The sequence below is a fragment of the Ambystoma mexicanum genome, chromosome 3p, assembly GCF_040938575.1.
Source record: "Ambystoma mexicanum isolate Mex_15411 chromosome 3p, UKY_AmexF1_1, whole genome shotgun sequence".
NCBI lineage: Eukaryota > Metazoa > Chordata > Amphibia > Caudata > Ambystomatidae > Ambystoma > Ambystoma mexicanum.
This window is the reverse complement of record NC_090925.1, coordinates 803,530,212-803,553,567: the sequence shown is the minus strand read 5'-3', so window position 1 is coordinate 803,553,567 and position 23,356 is coordinate 803,530,212.

Sequence of the window (23,356 nt, the reverse complement as noted above, 5' to 3'; positions counted from 1 at the left end):
GGGGTCAGTCACTGATTTACTCTGTTCTTAAATACCTCAACTCAGCCTTTCATCCTTCTGAGGTCGATAGAGTACCAACACAGGTTGGGTGATATTGTGTGTATATTTGGCTATATAAAGCACTTCAGCATATAAGTGCTTTCTAATAACACATTATGTGGCCTTGGACATCTGCTTGCATTCACAGTAATTTGTTAACATGGGCCTATAGGCACTGATATTAACGATACATATGGTGATCCATTCTTGTATGAAATGTATATCACATAGTTATATCATAACCATATTTTTCGTTGTGTACTCAGGAACAATGCTGTGTGATGCCCCTTCCTGTTATATCAAGGGGTGAAAGGTAGTGTTAGATTGCTTCCCGTGATGTGGTTTCAGGGTTGGGTCAAATGACATCACTTCCTGAAAAGTAATCAGAGGTCAAGGATCATGTGATGTCACTTCGACCCCCCCCCCTGGCCTTTTGGTGAAATGACGTCCCTGCCTTCAGCTGCACCCCAGGGCGGGCGGGATTGCATGCTTCTCTTACTGTGTTCCCCAAAGTGCATATTGCGACTGCACTGCCCTGCTGGGACTATTGCTCCTTCTGTCGAGTAATATACACACAGGATTTTGTGAGCTCATGTCAAATTCAGCAACATTGTCCTGACCCCGCGGATGTATGCACCTGGTGGATAGATTGCCACATTTTAGTATATTTAAAACAGCTTGGGAAAGATCAGCATCTTGAGAGCTCTTGCCCAGCTGCTGTATGGGTAGTTGAATCCATCATTCCACCTTATGTTCCAAGCCCTCTAGTGGCTCAATATAGTTCTTCTACTTTGGACACCACAGCCCTCGCAGATCTAATATTTTCTTGCCAAATAAATCCCAGATCTTCTCCAGTTTCCGCTACCTAGGGGATTAAGGGCAATAGCTCTGATCTGCTCCAGTTTATCTTTAGCCACAGGAACCTGCCATAAGCATTTATGTTGCATATCAGCGAGGCCAGCTTTCGGTCAGGGTCTCTTACTAAGAGGAGATTATCATCCGCGTATAAGGACAGCAGCATTGGCCTATCCTGGATCCAGATTCCATGGTGAGAGTGATGTTCCCTCAGCAGGCATGCAAGTCGCTTTGTGGCCAGCATAAAGAGCAGTGGGGAGAGCAGGCACCCCTCTATACATGGAGTTTTAATAGCCCTATGAATGAGGTATTAGGGGGCTCCCCTACCTGCTGGTTTTGCACCTCTCTTTGCAGCCTGAAGTAATTGGAGATTGTGGTGTTGGTGCAGACCACAGCCTCGGCATTGCATACAAAAGCTTGATCATGTGAAAGCGGGTGCCTCCCAGCCAATGTAAATGTAACATCTTGAAGAGGAAGGGTCATTTAACCAACCTCAGCATCTACTGTGGGGACCTTGGGGTTCAGGTCATGGAGGGCTATATATAACCTTTCCAGTTTATTTTGGGTGGCCCTGCCCAGGATGAAGCCCGTTGGTCAGGTCTAACCAGGACTAGAATCCGGAGGCAAATAAATCCACTAGTATCACAAAAAACGGTGCAACTCTAGTTAAAGCCATGCTCATGGCTTGGCTGGATTATTGTAATGCCCTACTCGGTGGCGCTAGCAAGAAAAACATTCAGAAGTTACAAATCATTCAGAATGATGCCGTCAGGATAATATAATATATAATGTCTCTAAGAAAGAACATGTCTCCAACTACCAGAAGGTGTTTCACTGGCTGCCTCTGGAAAAGAGAATCCAATTCAAAACATTAACATTAACCCACAAGTGTGTACCTGGAAAGGCACTGGATTACTTGAAGCAGACCCGGACACGATACACACCAAACGGGACTCTGATCAGACTCAGCACACCTTCTTACCGTACCACATGCCAAGCGAGTCTGAGGAAAAGGTATATCCTTTCCTCTCGGAGCTTTTGGTGCATAGAACAATCTTCCTACATTCAATGCGATCTGAAGAAAAATATACCACCTTTCGGAAAAACTTAAAAACGATCCTCTTCAAATACATTGTTGACCCTGTGTGTCTTGTGCTACCTTATGTTGTCTGTCTATGCACCCTGATGACTGCAGGCTATGGTGCGTTAGAAATAAACAAATACAAAATAAATATTCAGGAGGAAGCAATTGGTAGGAAAGTATTTTCACCAGAATCATTTCTATGGTCAACAGAATGCGGCCTATAGGACTCGCACTGCTTCTCTGGTTTGCCAGTCTCCAGGAGAGTGATATGGGTGGTTCTAGTTGATTCTGGAAGCACCCCCACCTCCAAGGAGTCCTCAGAGCTTTTTCAAAAAAAAGCAAATAGTATGGTTTGTAGAATTCTGCAATGAGGCCATCCCATTGGGCAGTGTTCTAATGGCCTTTATGATTTCTTTTAGAGTACTCTACACATTTAGGGCCACTGCCTGTTTGAGAGACATACGTCAGAGGCGGACCCTATGTAACATTTCCTTACTGAGGAAGTGAGTTTCAATGTGTGTAAGTCCAGTAGTAGTCCAGAAGAAACGGGTTTATGTCCCATAAGGCTGACACCTCTCTGCAGCTTGGTTCAGCACCACCTTAATTCAGTGTTGCCCGCTCTTTTGTTTTATAAGTCTTGCTAGTAGGCTGCTCAGCTGGTCCATTTCCCAGTATCTCCTGGCCTGCATAGTCACATCCAGATACCAGATTTACCCGACGCCAGCGCTATGTCCCCAGTATCCTCTTTTCAGGAGGAGTAACCTAAGCCAGATCCGATTTTCTAATGACTGCCTCCAGCTCACCCATCTCCTTTCTCATCCTCTTGAGAGCATGAGCCTGCCTCTCCCAAGATGTGCATGCCCATGATTAAGCACTGAAATGCTTTCCATATCATCGACATCGCTACATCTGGCGTTAGGCTTTCCTCAAAATACAGCAGAATGACCAGATGTATATCCCACTTTTAGTCTTCTAGTAGCGTTTTGTATCTCCAGGATTTCGTTCTAGGATTATTGGTCAAAATGTTATACCTCAGCACTATTGGCGAGTGGTCTGATAATGTTCTAGGGAAGATCTCAGACGATACCACCAGCCCCTGCCCTTGAGTGGTTATAATGAAGTCTTCTGTGCCCGAGTGAGCATCGTGCACCATAGAGTAGTAGGTGTACTCCTGAGGATGGCAGTGTCGCCAGACGTCTGAGATTGTGCACTTGCGCTATTTCTAACCATGGTTGGGCAGCCCGGGACTGAGGCCTCTTTTGTGGACAATGGGCCTCATTACGGGTCGGGCGGTCCGGAATTAACAGTGGCGGTAAACCTGCCGCCACTGTTAATTCCGGACCCCCCGATCCAGAGTCCTGCAGGTGGGAGGTGATCTTCCCGCCAGGTCTGACCTGGCGGGTTGAACACCTCCCGCCTGCAGGCGGACGTTGAAACACCAGCACCATCTGGTGCCGGGGTTTCCACTTCCCCATTGAGTCCTATGGGACTCAATGGGGATTAACACCATTCTGCCTCCGTGACTCCCGGGACACCGGGGCTGTAATGCCCTGATAATTCCGGGAGTCACAGAGGCGGAATGGTAATACGAGTCAGCGGTAACCAGGCAGTTTTACCACCATGGTTACCGCTGGACTCGTAATGAGGCCCAATATATCTAATTGTAGGTTCAGAATCCTGTTGAAAGCACCCACCCATATCAAACAATCATTTCTACAACAGTTTTGTTGTGTCCTCAGAAAAGAGAATCATCCACATTAGAGGCATGCACCTTCAACAGGATAATCCATTGGCCACAGACGTCCCCTATCAACTTCAACCTGCTCCCTTCTGTGTCCTATTAGGATGTTAACAGCTTAAAGCCACCCGACGTGTGTATACATGTAGCCACCCCACTGGCTCCAGATGCGAGTACTCCTGGACTCCACTCCATTCCAGGGTTAGCCTTTCACTGCTGCCTGCATATAGCGGTATCTCATGGACCATAGGGAGATCAATACGGTCTACATCTTTCAGCATACTCCGCTACCTGGCGCGCCTTCCCATGGTCTCTACCTCCCTGTTGCAGGTCATTACTTTAAAAATGTTTGGACTACTGCTGTTACTCACAATGAGGGGCCTCTGCTCATCTCCGGGTTGCACATATGGTCTGTCCTTCCTACTCTAGTCACTAAAGAGTCTAACTTGGATAACAGTACAACACAAAAACAACATCCCTGAACATTGCCATGATCAGAGAGCTTACCCCACCCATCTTCCCAGTCCCTCCCGCACTTTCCCAAACCAGCTGCACCCCATACAGCTCCAGAGTAAGTAGATAAACATGTGTTGCATGCACGAGGACCAGCATAGAGCAGTTCAGGTCTTTTTCAAGCTGCTAGCAGAAAGTACTTATTCATGGCACAGTCATACCTGGCACGCCCAAATCCTATTTGGGTCAGACATCTACTTTTGAAACTGTATCTTTCACCAGATGCCAGGCTCCATGACTTTTCTGGGTCTCAAGTTTCCTCCCTGCAAATTCATCCGCTATTATCGGGTCTATGAAGTAGGTTTTCCCCTCAGAGGGTACCCGAACTTTGCAAGGTAGAACATAGCATATGGGAATCCAGCTTTCCAAAGAAGGTCCTTTGCTTTCTGCAATGTCTTTCTCACCATGTGCACTGTTGGGCTGAAGTCTGGGAAAAGAAATTGACTGACCGAACCATATTGAAGGATTTTCTTCTCTGGCAGAAGACATTAGGATGTAGTTGAGCAGTTTAAGGATTATTGTATGCAAGGTGCACCCAAGAGGCAGCTCTGGCGACAGGGTCACGTGCACCCTCTCCACTATGAAGTGGCATGAAAATGCAGGGTTGTCCCATAGGTTTAGCACCAATTGCTCCACAAAGCTCTCCATGCAGCCCTGTCAGTTGTTTCTAGCAACCTTGTCAGCCGTAGATTGTTCCTCCGTGACCTTCCCTCAAATTCCTCATATTTGACAGCTAGCCTTTTCATCTCTAGGAGTGCCATCATATCCTTAACTTTTTGCAGCTGGGAGGTATATCTTCCACCTCATTTATGCAGTTTTCAGCCTCTGTAATTTAGCCGCGAATCTTTTTCACCTAGGCCATTGATGAGTCCATCTTGCATGATAACGAGTCTAGTTTCTGGCCCATCACATCCACACTTTCAGCGATGCTAGTAGTGCCATAGCACACATGTCCATCCCTTGCTCGCCATCTTCCTCTTGCACTTCGCCTGCGTGGCCCTTTGCTGGGCCCGGATAGGGCTCCACTCTTGACTGCTTCTTGTTGTTGCCCAACTTCCCCAGCTGCGCCAGCTTAGCAGCAGTTTTTAGTCAGCGCATAGTTTGGTTGGAGATGGATAAGTGTGCTATTATCTTGAAGTCTCAAAACCAGGGTTGTGTTATAAAGAGCATGTCTGTTCCTTCTTTGCTAAGATTTGTGGTTTTTTTTCTATGTTTTGAGATAGAGCAGGTATTGATCAGGCGCCAATCTATAATGTCTCCGGACAGGGATCATGTGTCAGTGTAATTGAATGCCCTGTGTTAGTTCCATGTTCTGTACACAAGCTGGAGTTAAAGATGTCAGATAGTAGATTAGCTGTGGGGGTAGGAAACTGCATAGAGTCTGCTGTTTCACTGTTGAACAGGTTAACTAAGATACAGGTTGGGTTGTTTATTTTGTCCGATTCTAGCAGGAAATTTGTTGTTGGGTTGTCTATGGCGATGAAAGAAATGTATAGGTCGAGAGATCTTTTTAAGGTTGCTTGTGCCGGGGGGGGGGCCTGGGGGTCAAAGTTGGTGTTCTAAAATTGTATTCTTGAGTTGGTAATCTACAAGGTCAGGAGGGGGAAGGTGTTCTCATGCATCCGTTTTCTGAGTTGCTTCTCATGGTGCGCTTTGTGACGGGCACAGGACGTGTCGGTAGGTCAAGAGGCCACATGACAGTTTTAGTTCTGGCTTTTAGTAGCTCCCCCAGATGCGCATGCATCACTGCTGCCCAGTGTTGTATATGCAGGCGACTCAGAGGACGATTGGGAAGTGTTTGCAGTATTGGTGTTGTACATGCAGGTTAGTTCCCTTCGGATTTGGTTGTCCTTCCTTTGGTGCCCCATTGTCACTGTGCAGTGTTGTAAGCCAAGGTCTATGAAAATTAAAGATGCTGACAATATTTATGATCTTGGGGTACCTGAGGGTGTCTGGGATTGAGATTATGCACAGCTGCAGGATTTTACTCTAAATGGATGTGTTGAATGTGAAATGGGAGTATGTTTTAGTCTGGGCATTTAGGAATACCTAGATGTGGAACAGCAGAGGGCACAATATGTAGCAATGTAATGTGCTGTGCTTTTTTTTAGCAATGCCTACATGTGAACACAGAGCATGACATAGAAATAAAAAAAACATGCCACCCAGATATTGATTGCCAAACACAAGATCTTCAGTTGGAATTATCTAGGTGTGGATAAAATGGAGCAAAGTATGTGGCTATTTACTCGCAAAGGGGCACCCCACTATGAAACAATGCTATATAAAAAGGAAATACTCCATGCACCATCTAGGGATGCCAAGAAGGGAGTACAATGCAATTGGCGAGGACTACAATACCCAGATATGAAGCACCACAGTGCATAAAAAACCCATGTGTTAGTGTTCGCGTCTTCTTAAGAGACCGACAGGTCACGTGCGATGCATCACGTGACGTAGCACGCAAGGGGGAGGGAACAGTAAGCAAGTCAGTTATCGTATGTACAAGGCATAAAGAAGACGTGTATTCCTACTGGGTGTGTGTCCTCATTGTGCCCCCTCCGGGCGCAACAACTGGCGACGAGGTGACCTACCAGAACGCCGAGTCGTCGTCCTCCTTTGCTTGCAGCAATCCTGCAGGCATCTCCAGCTCGCTGGCGACCGTGCCCGATCCCAGGCCGGCTTCCTCCTACGGACCGATCCCGGCCCACTTTGCAGCAGTGGCACGTGTGATCCCACACCTGCCCCTCTTCATTTGGAAAACAGCACCACGGCCAGAGACAGTGCACCATTGGCAGGTAGCCAACTGGAAGCCACGTGTACAGCAACACGACCACAGGCCCTGCCACTCCCAGGCATACTTCATCTCCACGGGGTCCATCGCAGGTGAAGACCAATCATCCAGGGTGCGCATCCAGTGCCCCCACTCATTGACTGCACGGCAATCCGCCAGCAGTCGCAACAAAGGCCTAGAAGATTACAAGCAAAAAGGTGGGCGACACCTACACCGACAGTAGCTGTGGCCCAAGCCCTTTCCACCTGCTGCATACCAAGCCCGCCATCACCACCTCACCATGAGCTCGCCCCAGGATCAACAAGCTCCAGCTCCGACAGGGAATACTGTGACCACTTCATGGCGTATGCCGCGCCCCCCCCCCCCCCTCCCCATGATGCCTCAAGCGGACAAGGGCCCAAGGTGGGTTGAGTGGTTAGAGGACTTTAATACCTATATAGGTGCCGCAGGGGAAGAAAAGTCACCAAGGCTACGCAGCATGTTTCTAAACCTAGCGGGCAATGACATCAAGGTCCTATTAAAAAGTATCCCACCAGCTGAACAGGCAAACTTCCCAACACTCATCGCAGCCATAAACAACTGGTAATTGAGCCCAACAGGGACTATGAAAGATACATCTTTAATCAGTTCACACAAAGGGTCGACGAGACAGTTGATGAGTTCATCACCCGCCTACAGATAAAAGGAACAAATTGTCAATTCAATGCCTTCTCACTTGACGAGGCCATACGGTTGAGAGTAATCAAAGGATGCACGTCCCATACCCTAAAGAAGCAACTCCTTAAAAAGTCGATCACCATAGAAGTTAGTCAGATGGCCAGAATTCTAGAAAGGGTTGAAAAACAAGTGACTCAGATATCAGCACCACTTTGACAAAACAAGACAAAAACAAAACTGTAGCGGCACTGCAGACCAACAACACCAGACCAGTAGAAAAAAGTACCAACCCCAACTATTCTATTATACCGAGAACCCAACGTCAATGCTACCGTTGTGGGATGGCCTTCCCTCACGCTAGAACGTGCCCTGCGCTATCCCAGAGATGTGGAAACTGCGGCGGAGGAGGACACTTCCAATCAGTTTGCAGGGAGGGCAGACCATTTCCGACACAAAGACCTCCAGTTGCCCCACAATTTAAGTCCAAACCTACCAAACACGACCATACCACCAAAACCCAAGAAGATACGTCAGAATGGTCGAAGAAGTCTATCCAACAGATGAGACCCAGGGAAATTAAGGATATGAGCAAGTATCCCACAACAGAGATGAATATAATGGACCCCCAACACCACCCCCACTATGAAGCGGACCAACAAAGTGTTCAATATGAAGTCTATCAATATGACCAGTACCCCCAGGACAAATACGTCAATCTTATGGACAAAGGAGAAGCCTGTGAGGCACCCAATATACCGGTTGACATAGGAGGGAGGCAATTCTGCTTCCTTGTAGACTCAGGAACTAACGTCAACATAATGGGTGAGAAGGAATTTCACCAAATTCCCAACAAGCCAACCTTGACACCATCGGAGTCCAAAATATATCAATGGGGCGCTGCAACTCCCCTACAAACAACGGGGTTCTTCAGTCGACTTCTCATCCATGACAATCTCTCCACCACGACAAACATTCATGTCATTCGCAGCCCGACCAAAGATAGATGCCTCCTCAGCTACAGGACTGCCTCCTGACGGATTCTTGGTGGGTTCCCATAAACAATCTGAATATCAGCTATATCCATGTGACGTCGACAGCTTGCACCTTGATGCCCAATTTACTAGCCAATGACTCGAGGGATTGAGTCTCAAAAAGGATCCCTTTCAGAACATTTTTCCACTCTTCCAGTCAATCTGTTTTTCCACTGCAAGACCGAATTGAATTATAATCTACCCACCATCGTAAGGCTGTGAACAATCAATATTCCATTTTCTGACAGCAAAGCCAATGAAACGGTGTGATTTTAGAAAAATTAGCAGTACTATTTACAGCGAGGGCTGATATCAGGACCTCATATTTCCAAGCACCTAAAATCTGAATTGATCAAATATGCCAGCCAAGGAAAGTGAGCACAGAATACATGAAAGCCAGGGCTCAGCAAAGGTCTCTAAAATCGTTTCCCTGAATATCAAGGGGCTCAACTCACCAAGTAGAGGAAACTGGACCACTTTCTGGCAAGGGAGAAACAAGATGCGATTGCCCTGTACAAGAGAAAGACAAGCATAGAAGAATAAAGGGCTACAACCGAATACAGCAGTCAAATAACCTGGGGAAGAGAGGGGGCACTCTTATGCAATGAAAAATAATCTAGACCTTAGAATAATGGGAGTGTGCAGGGACAGTAGTAGAAGGTTCATAACAATAACTCTCCAGGGGGGGCGGGGGGGGAATAATAAACCTAGCCTCACTATATGCTCCCAACACGGGACAGAATAGCTTCATACAACCAATGGTGCAAAAATTAGAAGGGCTTGCTAAGGGTAGCATAATATTCGTAGGCGATTTCAATCTAGTGTGGGACCCGGTAAGGGACATGAGTACTAGAATATCCCATACCCAAAACAAGCCTGCAAAGGAACTACAGAGGAAAATGGACAATCATTAGGACACCTGGAGGGAAAAGAGGGGAATCCAGGGGTTACACTTTACTCCCATGTGCATAGAATAGCATCAAGAATAGATTATATATGGGCGTCACGCCCCTTGCTAGGAAGAGTGACAGAGGTGGAGGTTTGAGCCATCACCCTATCAGACCATGCTCCCATCTCCCTGACATTTACACAACCATAACAATTAGTGGGGCTTTGGAGATGGGGCACCCAGGACACTTCTTTAAGGATGAAATCCTGGGGAGGGAACGGACGGAGGGGATAGACCAATGCTTCCAAACAAATGAGAGCCAGGAGGTAGAGCCTCACACAATTGGGGACACTTTCAAGGCCACTATAAGAGGGACAATAATAGCGATAAAGGTACCGAGGGATAGAGAAACCAGGCAACTAGAAGATAAGTGAAAGGCAATCATGCTTAAAATGCCGGCAAACCCCTAGGGGAGACAAGAAAGGAGTAAACGGCAATCAGAGGCCAACTTGAAACATTACAAACAAGCAAAGAAATGGTCCCTTTCGCACCTCAAATAAATATTACATTAAGGCAAATAAAGCAGACAGACTTTTGGCAAGAATGCTAAGGAAGGAGGAAAAGAAAGAACTATTCTGATAATTAAGATGTCAGCAGGGTGTTGGGGGGGTGAGGGGATAAGCAAACAGACCTTAATTCCATCAGGAGGAAATTTACAAAGTTCTATGGGCTAGTATATATAATAGAAGACCCAGATGAGGAGCCAGGAAGAATACCTGGAAACAAGCAAGTTGCCAGGGATAACGACCCAAGAAAGGGCGGAATTAGAGAAGGTGTACAAAGCAATCACTGCACTCCCCCCCCCCCCGCCCCCTCACTCTCCCAAATAAAGCTCCAGACCCCGACTGCTTCAGATCAGATTTTTATAAGACTTACAAGGAGGTATTGGCCCCATGCCTGGCCTCCCTGTTCAACACATTTGGGGGAGGGAGGGGAGAACACCCTCAATGGAAGAAGCAAAAGTGGTGTTCCTGCCTAAGCCAGGGAAGGATGATTCATACAGGCCAATTGTACTTATTAACATAGATGCCAAAATATATACTAAGATCCTGGCAAACCGACTAGACCCTCTTCTCCCCAGGCTGGTACTCAGATCAATCAGGCTTTATACGTGATAACCAAACTCATGACAATACCAGGAGAACTGCCCAGATCATAGAGGTGAACAAATCGCACACTGGGACCCTAGTGGTCACTTTGGATACAGAAAAGGCCTTTGACAGGGTAGAGTGGTGGTTTCCATTCCTCACCATGCGCAAAATGGGGTTCGGAGAGGCTTATGTCCAAAATAGCAGCCAAATACCAAAACCCTTCTCTACGCTTACTTATAAAAATGGGGATCTCTCCAACCCCTGTGGCGGTATCTAGAGAAACAAAACAGGGCTGCCCTCTGTCCTCGCTATTATATGCGATCCACCTAGAACCTCTCCTGAGCACGATTAGAACCACTCAAGACCTAGAAGGTGCCCCTTTGGCGGGAAAGAGCATAAAGTGGCAGCATTTACAGACATGCCCTCAAGGCAGTAGATAAGGTTCTGGCTCAGTTTGGGGAGGAGGCCGGGCAAAAAATAAATAGGATCAGAACGAATTAGAAGGGAATAGTTTATCTGTAACTCCATTTCTCCAGCATTGGTATCCTTCATGGATTCACATGCTTAGCATATTCCCCGTCAGGCTGGGAATCCTCTGTAAATTATATAGACCTTTTCATAGACCTTTTCCATAGGAAAAATGTCAACACTTGTGTCCCATCTACGTCGTTTTGGGCCGCGTACGCCTGCGCCACTAGGACGTAGAGGTATAAGTAGCCCCGCCCCAGCAGCTCCCTCAGATTTGAACCCCCAAAGTAGTATGGGGGGGAGGGAACATCTGGTTTGCAAGCCACGGGAGGCCGGCGGGCTCATGTGAAGCCATGAAAGATCCAATGCTGGAGAAGGGAATAGTTTCTTACCTGTAACTCCATTTCTCCAGCATTGGTATCTCTCATGGATTCACATGCTTAGAATAGATTGTACAGCAGTATCCCCCATAGATGAAGGTGTGTATGCAAACCAATAACATAACGATAAATACATATCTGTCTTGGCTAGACTTCAAATCATAGTACATGAGCAGCTAAAAAAACACTTTAAAGTACATTAGCTGAAGACTGGGGCCTTCCTTATTGAAACAGGTGCCATAGGACTGCACGATCCATCTGTGTATCCTCAGCATGTTGTTCGAGGCAATAATGCCAGGTAAACGTTTGTGGCACCGACCAGGAAGCCGCCCGACGTATCTCCCAGCAGAATCCCGGACCACAATGCCGACGAAGCAGATCTCGTCGAATGGGCTCGTGGACGTCTTTCCAGCGGTTTCCCAGCTTTTGAGCGGCAAAAAGAAATGGTAGATGACACCCAGCAGGGCAGTCCTTGTTTTGAGAATGCTTTACCTTTAGCCGAAGGGCCATAGGCCACAAATAGCTGTCTTGTGTCCCTGAGGTCTTGAGTGCGATGGAGGTAAAATTTCAGAGCCCTTCTCACGTCCAACGTATGGAGAGTCCTCTCTGCAGCAGACAAAGGTGTTGGAAAACGTCGGTAGCACCGTAGAAGAGTGCTTATGGAACATGGTAGGGACTTTAGGAATGAAATGAGGATTAGTAGCCAACACGACTTTATTCTTGAAAAACCTCAAATATGGTGGATCGATCACTAACGCTTGTATTTCTGACAGACGTCTAGCCGAAGTAATAGCCACCAGAAAGGCCAGTTTCCATGAAAGGAATTTCAATGACGACATCAGCTCAAAAGGAGCCTTCATTAGTGCTGCTAGAACCAGGTAACGGCTCCAGATCGGAGGGAACTTCTTAGGAGGAACAGTTCGGAACAATCCTTTCACGAAATGTTTAATCAACCGGTCACTAAATAATGGAGTTGAATGTCTCTTCCGAGTAAATCTCGAAATGGCCGCCAGATGCACTTTTATCGATGAAAAAGAAACTTTTAGCCAGGAGTAGCAAGTATGGTAGAAGCTGCTCCGGTGTGATGTGAAGTGGACATAAACCTGGCTGATCCCCGCACCAAATACAGAATCTCTTCCATTTGTACGTATTCGAAGCGTTCGTGGACAGCGCCCTCGCAGCTTGCAAAATGCGACGACAGTCCGGTGGAATTGCTAAAGTACCAAACTTGTTCAAATCAGGAGCCAGGCTGTCAGACTGAGGCTGTCCGGGTCGTGGTGCCAAACTGCCCCTTTGTCCTGAGACAGAAGGTTCGGGATCCTCTGGAACCTCATGGGCTCCGCTGCTGAAAGATGGAGTAGATCGGAGAACCACACTTGTCTCGCCCAGTACGGGGCCACCAGGATCACCCGACATGGATATCTGTGAATCCATTGCAGCGTCCGACGTATGAGGGGAAACGGGTGGGGGGGTGGGGGGGGGGGGGGGTGAACGCATACAAAAACTTGTCCGTCCAAGGGAAGGAGAACGCTTCCCCCAGTGAGTCTTGTTGTGGCCACCTGCTCGCGTATTGTGAGCACTTCCTGTTCTTTCCTGTTCTTTCTCGTCACGAAGAGATCTAGAGCCGGACGACCCCACTTTTCGAAGACACGGTGTAGTTGGTTGTTCAATTCCCATTCGTGTAGTCGATTCATCTCTCTGCTGAGAGAGTCTGCTTGCAAGTTTTGGACTCCTGGTAAGTGGAACGCCAATAGATGTATCCTGTGGCGGAGGGCCCAATGCCAGATCTCCTGGGCTTCGGTCGACAGTCCTGGAGCGAGTACCCCCCCTGCTTTCTCAGGGCAAATGTCGTGTTGTCCGTCATTATCCGTACAACGGATCTTTTTATGCGCGGCAGAAAAGACTTCAGGGCCCAACCCATTGCCCTTAACTCCAGCACATTGATGTGAAAGCTGGACTCCGATGACCACCGACCTTGAACCTGGAGGGAATCCAGATGAGCTCCCCATCCAGTCAGAGAAGCATCTGTCACCACCGTCTTCTGGAACCCAAGTTCCAGTAAGGGCATCCCCCTTGTTAGATTTTTGGAGATTCTCCACCACTGAAGTGCCTGCACGAGCCTGCTGATGGTCAATTTGTCCGACCAACGACCTTGACTCTGACTCTGCCCATCGATCCGTCAAGAATTCCTGAATGGGTCTCATGAAGAGACAATTGTTGATGAAGGGTATACAGGAAGCCATGAGCCCCAGCAGGGACATGTACCTTCTCACCGACACTTTGGTGTTGACTTTCCATTCCGAAGCCTTGTGTCGCAGTTTCAGAACGCTTTCGACGGATGGTTTTACCAACCCTGACTGCGTCTGGAACTCCGCCCCCAGAAAGACCAAGGTCCTTGATGGCGATAAGGAGGACTTTTTTCGAAGTTTATTGCGAAGCCCAAGCGCTGGAGGAGGGACATGGTGGCATTCAGACTTTCCCGTGTCCTTCCCGGAGATAAGCCCCTTACTAACCAATCATCCAGATATGGGTACACATGATGACCTTCCTTCTGTAACCAGGCTGCCACTGGTGCCAAACATTTTGTGAACGTCCTGGGAGACGATTTTAGTCCGAATAGGAGGACCTTTAACTGATAGTGGGTTCGCCCGACGACTAACCGCAGAAATCTTGTGTCGTCGACGCATCGGGATATGAAAGTATGCGTCTTGAAGGTCTAGCGACAACAAAAAATCTCCCGGTTTTATCGATCGGATAACCTCTTGCAGAGTTTGCTAAAGAATCTGAAATTCAAAATGCTGTTTGTTGAGAGCCCGTAGATCTAGAATGGGACGCCATTTTCCATTGGGTTTCTTGACCACGAAGTAACAGGAGTACACTCCCTTTCCTCTTTCGGCCAACGGGACCAGTTCTATAGCCCCTTTCTGCAACATAAGCGTCACTTCCTGCACCAGTACCTGAAGATGGGATTGCGAGAACACTGGCGGAACGTGTGGTGGCTTGTTCTTGAACTGTAAGGAGTGACCCAGACGTATCGTGTCCAAAACCCATTGGTCCATTGTTATGCGTTCCCACTCGTCGACGCGACGAGACACTCTGCCCCCAGGACGTCTCGAAACATGTAATTGCTGGGTTTTTGCCTGTCGATCCTTCGCCGACGATGATGATGCCACATCTCTCTATCATCCCGTGCCATAATGGCCAGGGAGTTGGCAGCTTTCACTGTAGTCGCACCGACTGACAATACCTTCTTCCCAAAGGCATCTTGTCTCCTGGCGTCGTTGTCCGGCGGGGTCGTGCATTTGTGTTGCGACCTCGCTTTTCTGGCCGCAGCAGTGGACACCACCGAATCCGGAGAAGGTTGAGATGTCAAGCATTTGGGGGTTGACTCCGGAGCCTTGAATTTCTTTTCTAACCATCCTTTTATCGCCGGTTCTGAGAAAGGATGACGCATTGTCCTCAACCCCTCTTGCCAGACATGGTCCAAAATTGGGATGGCAAACATCGATTTTCGTCTCTTGCCAATATGATCGAAGAGAAAACAATCTTTCTTCACTTCTTCCGGTGCCAGGCCAAATTCCGCACATGCTTTTCCCATCATTGCATGGAAGGCCCTGATGTCATCCGGTGGAGATGGTTGCGCCGGGCTCTTTGGAGGTTCCATCCCTGCATCCGACTCCCAAATGGGGTCCCTTGAGGGGGGATAATGAGACGTCTGAAAGGGACCCTTCAGACTCCGGCAGTTCTCCCTCCTCCAAGTGTGGGCAAGAACAATCTCCTCCACCGGGCAAGTTGTAGGTATTCTGGTCGTCGAGCGCGGAGCCGGGCCTGGTTCGGCGACGACCGGCGTAGCCTGCCGTACCATCGGGGCACCAGTGTGAGGCAACTGCGTGTCCAGACGCTGTAACAGCTTCTGCAACGTGTTCAACACCTCCAGGGACAATAGAGACTGGGGATTCAGCAAGGAAGAGGCGGTTGGGATGTCACTCCCACTCGGGAGTTGCCCCGAACTGATTGCACGTAACCCCAGATCAGTCGGCTGTATGATCGGACCACGGTCATCCTCCACCGAAGAGATGGAAAGGGCCGCTTCTGGCTGCAACAAGGCCTCAGGCAAGATCGGGTCAAAAACTTCCAGCAGCCAACCCACTGAAGGTGCCACCGTCGACGACATCTTCTCCATAACCACTGTTTGACCCGCCGAAGTGATCGCGGGAAGAGCAGGCCCAGATGGCAAAGACGACGTTGACGATCTGACCGTCGACTATTAAGTTTTTGGCGCAGAGTCTTGTGGCGCACTCGCCGGCTTAGAACTCGGCTTGTGGGTCGACGACACTCGACTTGAGGTAGAGCCATGGCGGTCTCCCGAGGAGGATTTCAATTTCTTCTCCTTTTTTGATGAGAAGGAAGAAGGATGTTTTCTTTGACGAAGAGTCCCTCGCAGGATGTTTATCAGAGGGGTGCTTTTCTGATGAACGTGGTTTCTTCGTCGGGGGCTCTGCCGAAGCAGAGCGACAAGGGGTACCGGAGATTTAGATCGAGGCCGTAGAGCCTACCTCCAATGCAGGGTACACGCCCGCAGCCGTCATTGAGCCAAGTCACCAGGCGTCTGTTTCGGTCCTTCAGGGTCTTCTGGGAGAAGCCTTGACAGATCTCACACGTGTCGGCTGAATGATGAGGGTGAAGACAGTAAATACAGTCCATATGCCCATCACCTTCATACACTTTAAGACCGCAGGTAGCACATGGACGAAAACGCCTTTCCAGACATTTTCGAAGGAAGTCGAAGAAAAAAGAACGCTCAACCTAGCAAAAATAGTAGATACTCGAGGTAATCCCACTACTTTGGAAGACGGTTGAAATCTGAGGGAGCCGCGGGGGCGGGGCTACCTATACCGCTACGTCCTAGTGGCGCAGGCGTATTTGAGCCAAAACGACGAGATAGGACACAAAAGTGTCGAAATTTTTCCTATGGAAAAGGTCTATATAAATTTACCGAGGATTCCCAGCCTGACGACGGGGAATATTCTAAGCATGTGAATCCATGAAAGATCCAATGCTGGAGAATTGAGTCTACCAATACCAACAAGGTGGTAAGAGGAGATCAAATCTGGATCACCATACTTGTGGGCCCCTAATAAAATATGAGAATTTATATTACTAAATCCCTAGACTAACTTTTCAGGGCTAACTATCCCCCTCTATTGGAGATGGTTATAGGCTAAAGGGTCGAAATACAAAGGACCGAATGCCATTTTTTCGAGTCAAAATGACAGAAACATGGTTGAATGCATTTTTTTATGGGATGGTTGAATGCATTCTTTTTAATCGGGGTCCCCTGCAGGCCGCTGTTTTCTTTAAAAGAAAAACCATGTTTTAACTATAATAAAAATAAAAAAAAGAAAAAAAATGCATTCGAAAAAATAGTTTTTTGATCCTTTTGACTCAATGTCATTCTATCCTTTGTATTCGATCAAATGACTGGACACCATTGGAGATCACCAAAAGAACAAGTTACTTTCTTACCTGGTAACGTTCTTTCGATGGGATGGTCCGACAACCTATTCCATATCTATGACAGGTAATGTCCACAGGTGTGCTGCTTCGGAAAATCTTTGGGGTCTGCGTCGATGACGTCGATGCGCCGTCCGAGGACCTCCACCGATGGCCGACGTCACCCGATGCGATACGTAGGATGCACGACGCCCATAGCCTCAGTTATAGTTTTTTCCCCAGAACGTGTGCCACCAGTTATCAGACACACAAGGCCTTGCGAAACACAAGCTGCAATCGCAAAAGAAATTCTGCAGCGGGGAAGGCAGCGATATGGAATACGTCGGACCATCCCATCGAAAGAACGTTACCAAGTAAGAAAGTAACTTGTTCTTCGAGGGGACTGGGTCCTCCAACGTATTCCATATCTATGACAGACTCCCAAAGCAGTACCAAACAAGGAGGTGGGAAAGAATTTCGAATACAAATTTAGCATGCCCAATCAAATTGCGGAATAGAGAACTGCCTTGCCAAAGGCCAGATCTTGCCCTCTGATGGAATCGAGGGAGTAGTGACGTACAAAAGTATGTACTGAAGCCCAGGTGGCTGCATCACAGATGTAACGAATAGGAACTCCCCTCTGCAGGGCAGTAGACGCAGCCACTCCCCTGGTAGAATGGGCCCGCAAGCCAGCCGGAGGATCCCTACCCACCAAGCAGTAACACTCGGAGATAGCTAAAATAATCCAACGAGACAGTCTGTTTCGTCACAGCTTGTCCCAAACTCTTTCCAGCGTAACCAATGAAAAGTTGATCGTCCACTCTGACACAGGACATGCGCGAAATATAAAAGCTCAACGCTCTCCTAGGAACAAGCCTATGGAGCCTCTCCTCTTCCTTACCAGGATGTGGAGGAGGATATAACGCCGGAAGAACAACCTCAAATGAAATTCCGACACCACCTTCGGAAGAAAGGAAGGACGAACTCTAAGGACAACCCTGTCCTTATGAAACACAGTGAAGGGTGGTTTAACTGAAAGTGCCTGTAACTCACTCTGAGAGCGGAAGTAACCGCAACCAAAAACACAGTTTTCAGAGTCAACAGCCTCAAAGGGCAAGAATGTAAAGGCTCAAACGGAGCACCCATAAGAAACTTAAGAACAAGGTTCAAATCCCAACCGGGCACCAGAAAAGGCGACGAGGGAACACATTAGTGAGCCCTTTCAAAAACTGCGAAATTAAAGGAATCCTAAAATAGGAACACTCTTCAGACGAGCGCTTAAATATGGACAGCACCGCCAGGTAACCTTTAATGGTTACCCACTTGCAAGCCCCTCTGGGCCAAAGAAAGCAAAAAAGACAGAACCATGGGAATGTCATTCAAAAGGATCCACATTCTTAACTCTGCACCAGTCGCAGAACTTTCTCCAATGGCAACGGTACAGAGACTTTGTTGCCAGCCGCCTGGCCGAGAGCAACACCTCCAACACGTCTTCAGGGAGGTCCCAATCCTTCTACCTCAACCTTTCAGAAGCCAAGCGTGAAGGTTGAGGGATCTGACCTCTGGATGGAGAACCCAACCTCCCCCCCCCCCCTCCCGTGAGAGCAGATCGTCTCGGTAGGAAAGACAACGTAGAGGGCAGATGGACAAGTCGAGAAGGTCCGGGTACCATGTCCTCCGGACCCACGCCGGAGAAATGAGGATCATCCGGGAACCGAACCGGACCTCCGTAACCTCCGCAGTACTTGCGGGATGACAGGGACTGGAGGAAACGCATACAGCAGTGGGAATGACCACTCCACCACGAACGCGTCTCCTAAGGCTCCTTTTGGAGGAAATTCCAGCAAGCAAAACCTTTCGCACTTCAGGTTGACACTGGAGGCAAAGAGATCCACTTGAGGGGTTCCCCAAAGGGCGAAGATCTCCAGGAGAATCTCCTGAGCCAGCTCCCACTCGTGAGAGATCGTGCTCTGCCTGCTCAGAGCGTCCGCCGTCTCGTTGTCGTCTCCGGCCAGATGCACAGCCGAGATCAAAACTTCCTGCTGGATGGCCCAGAACTCAAGCTGCATCGCCTCCCTGCACAGCGGAATTGACCCTGCCCCCCCTTTTTGTTGAGGTAGTGCATGGCCACCGTGTTGTCCGTTAGAATCAGGACACTCTTTCCACGCACAGTCGGCAGAAAAGCCTTCAGGGCTAACCAGACGGCCTTCAGCTCAGATCGATATGGAGTCTGGACTCCGACGAGACCAACGACCGCTGACTGTCAACTCGTTGGCATGAGCTCCCCATCCCATGAGGGATGCATCCATCACGATCGTCACCTCTGGCCAGGGCAGCCAAAATGCCCCCCCCCCCCCCTTCATCAGATTGCCTTCCACGGCCCACCACAGAAGGTCCTGGGCGACCGGGGGCGGCACCTAAACAGGGTCCGACAGCCTGCCAGAGGACTGAGACAACTGGAGCTTGAGTGCCCACTGCAAAGATCTCATCCGCAGACGAGCCTCTGGCACCAGAAGAATGCAGGATGCCATGAGGCCGAGCAGTCTCAAGAACTCGGACGCTGGGAGATCCTGGGCAAATTGAAACTTGTTCACCATCTGCTGAATGTGAAGAGCCCTCACCTGGGGAGGAAAACACTGCCCCAGGGATGGGTCGAGCACGGCTCCGATGTACTGGAGCCGCTGCGTTGGCATCGGACTTCTTTAAATTGAGGGAGAAGCCCAGCCTGTGAAGGGAGTGGCAGGTGACGGACAGATGATCCAGGACTTGCTCAGGAGAGCTCCACCTGATCAACCAATCGTCCAGGTAGGGGTAGACATGAATTCCCCCCTGCCCCCTTCCCTAGATGCGCTGCCACCACCACCATGAGCTTGGTGAAAACCCTCGGGGCGGAGGTCAATCCGAACGGCAGGACCCAAAACTGAAAGTGCGAGTCACCAACCATGAACCTCAGGTACTTCTTGTGCCTGGGATGAATCGGCACATGGAAGTAAGCACCCTTGAGGTCGAGACACCAACCAGTCCTGAAGTTTAAGGGCCTGGAGGACTTGAGAAAGTAACCATCTTGAACTTGTCCTTCCTGAGGAGTTTGTTCAAACCGTGCAAATCCATGATGGGTCTCAATCCCCCGTCTTTCTTCGAAATAAAAAAATAAGGGTAATACCATCCCTTGTTCCTCTCCGCTACAGGCACCAGTTCTATGGCGCCTTTCTCCAGCAGGGCTTGAATCTCCTGCGCAAGGAGCGGATCCGGACTCTTCAAAGAGAGGTTCCCTGGTGGATTGTCGTGAAGCCTCTGCCGAAAAGGAAGACAGTAGCCGTGGGTTATGATCTCCAGAACCCACACATCCGAAGTAATGGCTTGCCACTCTACAAGATGCTGCGCCAGCCTTCCCCCAACCGGCGAGCCATGGGACCTGGCCTCATGACTGAGTGGTAGTGGCTGCGGCGTTGCCTGAGGGCAAAGAGGCAACTGCCCGAGCGGCTTTGGCACCTCGCATACCTTTGTTTCCACCTCTGGCACTCTTACGATGGCCTTTGACTGCTAGCTCCCCTCGCTTTACTAATGGAGTAATAGCGAAAGGAACCTACACTCCATTGCTGTCCCCAGGATGAAAAGGCGGAAGGTTGGGCGAACTGCAGCCTTGCTGCCAAAAAGGTGTTCACCATCAAAGGGCATGTTGAGGAGCCGAGACTGCACATCAGGAGCGAACCCAGACTTCCGCAACCACGCAAACCTGCGCATTACGGTGCTCGCTGCCATGGACCGGCTGGCACAATCCAAACCCGACTGAACGGCCTCACACATGGCATCCTTGCCATCCTGAACCATAACAAGGAAACCATCCCGTTCGTCCCCTTTGGGAATATGTTCAGCCACTAGAGCAACACAGTTCCACAGAGTGTGTGTGAAACGAGACAAGGCACATATGGAGTTGGCCGCCTGAAGCGCCATACGCCCTGAAGAAAACACTTTCTTCGCCCAGCCATCGAAACTTTTGTCATCCCTATCCGGAGGGATGGTAGGATATGACGCCTGCATTGCCGGGGCCGTAGCCGCCTGCACCACCAAACTCTCCGGAGTGGGGTGCCTAGAGAGGTAGTAGGGGTCGCTACTGGCTGGATGGCATTTTCGCGACAGACTTGCCCACTGCCAGGAGACTCTCCGGAGCAGTCCAAGCCGCCGCCACCCTTCTCTGCAGTGCCATATGAAACAGCACAACCGGGTCAGGGGGGGCGGGGGGAACCAAGATCAAGGATGTACGTGAGATCATCCTGCCCGAATTCCCTTGGGGGATTAGACCAACCCAAGTACTCGGTGACCCAAGAATCAGCATGAGTGCCAGGCTCCTGCCTACAAAACTCCACCTCAGGAGAGGTGTCTAGTCCACTGGCATCATGCAGCGACTGTCTCAGGTCATCAAACTGGCTATGGCCCGAGATAAGCTCACCTGGAACCGTAACCGGAACCAAGCCGTCATCAGAGCCTTCATCACCCTCTGAAATGTACTCCAGGCGGGGAGAGGAAGACCCCCGGGGACCAAAGAAGTGCCTGACCTTAGCCAGAGCCTTCCTAGGGGCTAATCCCATGCCACGGGGCCCCTCCGACACCACCGCCTAGAAAGGTGTCAAGAGTGCCGAACGAGTCGGCGTCAGCTGCAGAGCCGCCAGCATCAGCGGCGACACAGGCCTCGAAGCCAGAGCTCCGAGCGTGTCTCTCGACCTAGGCGCCGATGGCATAGACGACCCCCTCAGAGGCGGAGCCTCGAGAGAAAACGTAGACGACCTCTGCACCACAGGCGTCGACTTCTTCGAAGTCGGCACAGGATCATGCGGTCTCGAGCGTGTCGAGGACCGGGACCTGGAACGGGCATGGCGAGAACGGCTACCCTTGTCAGAGCGGGACCTCTCCCGCGAGCCGTGCCGACCACCCGAGCCCAAAGGCGTACGAGCGGTGTCTCGACCGGTGCCGACCGACCCCACACTGAGGCGCGGACGGACCAGTGCCCTGCGATTCAAGAATTGCTAGCATCTGCTTCCGGGAGGGAGCCCATTCCACTGGTGTCGCTTGCATGGAGGGATAAGCGACCCGCCGACGGGCGGAGTCCTCAGAAGAGGACGGGGAAGGCGACCAATGCCGGCGCTTCCGGGAATGCCTCGAAGAGGTGGCGGAGTGGCGAGAACGACTCCTGGAAGGAGACCCACTGGACTTACGACGATGACACGGAGAGTCGCCCTTCGAGTCATCTGTCGAAACCCCTGCAGACCTCGACTTCCGGGGCTTCGACACCCGGCCTACCAACAGCTTCTTCTTGCGTTCCCGCAAGGCCTTTGCTGTGAGCGACTGGCAGGCGACAGTCGTCCGTATCGTGGGCCTCCCCGAGGCACCAGAGGCAGGCATCGTGCGAGTCCGTGACAGACATCTTGGACCCACAGTCCCTGCATTTCTTGAAGCCCGGACGCGTGGTTGAAGACGAAGTAGACATCGCCACGAACAGGTCTTCACAAAAAAACGAACAGGTTCAACAAACCGAGAATTAAAAACAGCAAACTCCAAAGAGTCGAGGCGTACCGAGACTCACGAAGCGAACACGTTCGCGGAAAAAAACGGAACTGAGGCCATGGGCATTGTGCATCCTACTTATCACAACGGGTGGCGTCGGCGGAGGTCCTCGGGGACGGCGCATCAACGTCATTGACGCAGGAGCCAAAGATTTTCCAAAGCAGCACAGCTGTGGACATCACCTGTCATAGATATGGAATACGTCGGAGGACCCAATCCCCTCGAAACATGCTTAGCAGTTGTAGCCCCCTATCCATATCCTGGACGGGTACGATAAATGCCTTGAAAATGGCCGTTCTGCCGAGATTATATGCGTTCATGGCAATCCCCGCAATGGTCCCCCCATCATCCTTCCAAACTGAACGCAAACAGATGAAGCCCTTTATTTAGGAGCATAAGAAACCAAGAATTTCACATAATTTGATGCTGCAACATAGGAATAGGGAGGGGGGGGGAAATGGGAGAACCCGACCTTATAGCGTACCATCACGCATTCCAAATTAGAGTAATCAGGGACTGGGCAAAGGAGGACAGAGGGAAAAAGTGGAGGGAAATGGATGGAGCGGTGGTGGGACCAGATCTAGAGAAGGTACTGCGGCACTGTGGCTACCCCGGGAAGACAGACCCCATAATATGTGCTGCAGTGACATTGAATCCCTGGTCAGCCATACATGGGATGAAGTGGTAAAGCAATCCAAAATC